The sequence below is a fragment of the Sinocyclocheilus anshuiensis genome, unplaced genomic scaffold (genome assembly GCF_001515605.1).
Source record: "Sinocyclocheilus anshuiensis isolate Anshui unplaced genomic scaffold, SAMN03320099.WGS_v1.1 scaffold2917, whole genome shotgun sequence".
Lineage (NCBI taxonomy): Eukaryota > Metazoa > Chordata > Actinopteri > Cypriniformes > Cyprinidae > Sinocyclocheilus > Sinocyclocheilus anshuiensis.
The window spans coordinates 185770-189877 of NW_015539844.1; positions in this window are offsets into that span (position 1 = coordinate 185770).

Genomic DNA, 4108 nt, shown 5'->3' on the forward strand with positions numbered 1-4108 from the left:
TAACCATACTGTCGTGTGTGCAATCGTATTATCTGAAAGTTTAGCCTATAAGAAAAGACAGAAACTCTTATATCAGAATACACACACACCTCTTCGCTAATTATAAGACCAGGTTCCTGTTGGTTTCTCCTCGTGAATGCGTCCATAATATCTTCTGTTATCACCTCATGATGAAATGCAAAGAGCTCATGATCGATTGATGATCGATTCCCATTCTCGGCGGATGCGCGAGCGCAGGTGTGAAGCACCATCAGCATGAAAATAACACACCTCACACACACCTCACACACACACGCTCAAGCACCTCGTGTGTACCTGTGAACTCACTTCGGAAACGCTAATACACACACAGACCATTTGCTGTGTATATTGTGATGTTTAGTTCTGTCTCCCGTCTGTTAACGGAGCATAATGAGACTATAACACACACACACACACACACACCCATGACCGTGAGAAACTTCATTATGAGGGTATAGAATGCATTGTACATTAACTGTAAAAATTCTAGGAGGAAAATATATTTATTAATGATAATAAATAAATAAATAAATGGGTAAAGTAATAATAAAAGAACACAAAATTATGATAATTTAGTGAATTAAAAAATGTATAATCGTTTAATGTAACCTAAGTAAAATGTATAAAATAAATGTATACAAATTCAACTATAATAATTATAAATTATAATACTTAATTAAATCATAGATAATATAATAATAATAATTAAAAAAAATAAAAGGCTTATATAATTAGAAAAAATTAAATAAAATAACACCAAAATATAATTAAGCTATTTTTAATGAATGTAAAATTTATAATCGTTTAATATCACCTAAATAAAATGTATTATATAAATGCATAGAAAATCAACTATAATAATTCTACATTCTAACAAGTAAAACCAAAAATATTAAAAATAATAAATGTAAAAATAATTAATAAAACAACACAAAATTATAATCAAGTTATAGTTTTTGTTATTGAATTTATAATCGTCTAATATAACCTAAATAAAATGTATTGTATAAATATACACAGTTTTGTAAATTGCAATTTTGTACATTTTATATATTAAATTTTTATAGATACATTTCAACGCACTGTAATTAAAAGACAGTGGTTTATTTACGTATTGTTTAGAGAACCGAACATTCCGAAACTTCTTCGATCGAGTGCTTTACGCAAACCCAACGCGCGCGCATCAAAAGACTTTCCTCGTGAAGACAAAGGCTCGCTCGCACGCATCTTTGGGTTCGTGTAGCTCTATTTATCTCTTAAAAATTCTAGGAGGAAAATATATTTATTAATGATAATAAATAAATAAATAAATGGGTAAAGTAATAATAAAAGAACACAAAATTATGATAATTTAGTGAATTAAAAAATGTATAATCGTTTAATGTAACCTAAGTAAAATGTATAAAATAAATGTATACAAATTCAACTATAATAATTATAAATTATAATACTTAATTAAATCATAGATAATATAATAATAATAATTAAAAAAAATAAAAGGCTTATATAATTAGAAAAAATTAAATAAAATAACACCAAAATATAATTAAGCTATTTTTAATGAATGTAAAATTTATAATCGTTTAATATCACCTAAATAAAATGTATTATATAAATGCATAGAAAATCAACTATAATAATTCTACATTCTAACAAGTAAAACCAAAAATATTAAAAATAATAAATGTAAAAATAATTAATAAAACAACACAAAATTATAATCAAGTTATAGTTTTTGTTATTGAATTTATAATCGTCTAATATAACCTAAATAAAATGTATTGTATAAATATACACAGTTTTGTAAATTGCAATTTTGTACATTTTATATATTAAATTTTTATAGATACATTTCAACGCACTGTAATTAAAAGACAGTGGTTTATTTACGTATTGTTTAGAGAACCGAACATTCCGAAACTTCTTCGATCGAGTGCTTTACGCAAACCCAACGCGCGCGCATCAAAAGACTTTCCTCGTGAAGACAAAGGCTCGCTCGCACGCATCTTTGGGTTCGTGTAGCTCTATTTATCTCTAATCTCACAAGTGAAAAGAGAACAAGCTGGATCTCTCCCTCTCTTTCCGCCTTGTGTTCGCCTCTCGCGCCCTGCTGGCGTTTATTGCGCGCGTCTTTCTCATGTAGAGCGTCTTCAGCCGCGGCTCTATAGGCGTGTTTAACATGTGCAAGGCGAGGAGGCCGCGGGGAACCGCCTGATATATGACCCGAAACACTCATTCGGCCTCTTTATTATTTTGTTATTTTATTATTCCATTATTCGCCATCGTTTAGAGCCTTTCAAATCCCGCGGAGGGGAAATGACCCCATAACCACATACAGAGAGGGACAAACCAGCATGAGTTACAGTACAGATTATTATTATTAATTATTATTATGGCTGTCTTTGAATTTAAAGAGAAAATGTCAAGATGTCATCCTGCTAACAGGTTTGAAAGTTACGATCAAACAGTTAATAAAACGTTAATGTTCTAAAAAATATATTAGCAGAAAAACATTATTTGTGGAACGTTTTTATTTCAGAAACGTTTTAGTTGCATCTACCGTTTTTTAAATGTTGCTGTAACGTTCAGAGAACAATCAAAAGAAATGCGAGCAGAATGATCAAATGTAACATTCCCTGAACGTTCGAATAACCAAAAGCAAACATTTTCAAAAGATTCTAAAAATGTGTTTTGAACGTTAAGAGAACATTCAGAAATAACGTTTTTATTTACTTAAAGGGAACGTTCGCAAAACGTTCTTAGAATAAAACCTTTATTTACAGTTATCTGGTCTTTAATTATGTTTTCAAAATGTTAGCACAAAAACATCATTTATACATTTTTCACAGAACTTTTTTTTTTTGGAACCGTTTCAGGTGAACGCTCATCTAACATTTTTTAAACGTTCCTACTCATGACGGAACGTGCAGAGAACATTCAAAAGTAACGTTAGCAGAATGTTTGCAAAATCATAAAATGGAATGTTTCCTTAACGTTCGAATATCCAAAAACAACATTAAAAAAAAAAAAAAGGATGTTTTGAACGTTCCGAGAACATTCAGAAATAACGTTTTCATAACGTAGCGACAACATTAGCAAAACGTTCTTAGAACATATTTTGTTTGCTGGGGAAGTTTCACCTTTTTCCAAAAAGGAAAATACATATAAAACAATGATATGAAAGGAAATCAATTGACAAATAAAAGCATTGATCTTTTGCGGTTAGCGGTGGTCTCGAGCAGTGTTGGGGGTAATATATTACAAGTAATGCAAGTTATGTAATCAGATTACTTTTTTCGAGTAACGAGTAAAGTAACGCATTACTTTTTTAATTTACAAGAGAATATCTGAGTTACTTTTTCAAATAAGTAACGCAAGTTACTTTTTTTTTTCAATTTATTGATTGACAGCTCTCCTGTCCCCATGTTGAGAGAAATCAGAAGATGTTACTGTAGTTCTAAATCTGCATTCTACTGTACGGACGTTAATGTACTTTCCCTTCAGCCTGAAGTTTATTCATTTCACTTCTGGTGTGAAAGGGCTTTTATATTTGCCAAAAATAGAACTTTTTATATTAAAAATAAACAAGCAAGCCCAGCACAGATGAGGAAAAAGTAACCCGAGATGAAAGTCATGAATGCACTTTCTATTAATTTAAGTGCTTGTTTTTAACTTCAAACAACTTAGTCTCATCAAAAACCCCTTACAACTGTTTGTCCCCATTTCTAAAAGAACTCAACTTTTTTTGGCTTCTCTGAAGACTTAGTGAGGGAAATATAATTGCTTTTGGGTCCTCATTGTTCTTCTCAAAGAAAGGCCCTGGTTCTTCTCAGGGTGCATTCAGTGAGTTACTTGTGAAGGAAGTCTTGAGAAATAAAGGACTCCCCTCAGCCTTTGATTTAAGCAGGGGGCTGATGGATGCTGAAGCACATTAAAATGTGAATCATGGAGCTGCGAGGTCCAAACCAGAGGCCTGGTGAGAGATGCACTCAGTGTGGGCTGGATAAGTGTCTCTGAAAACGTGTAAACACAGTTAAAACACTGGAGAGATCTACATTCTTCAGAATAAAAGCTATTTGGGTTCAGC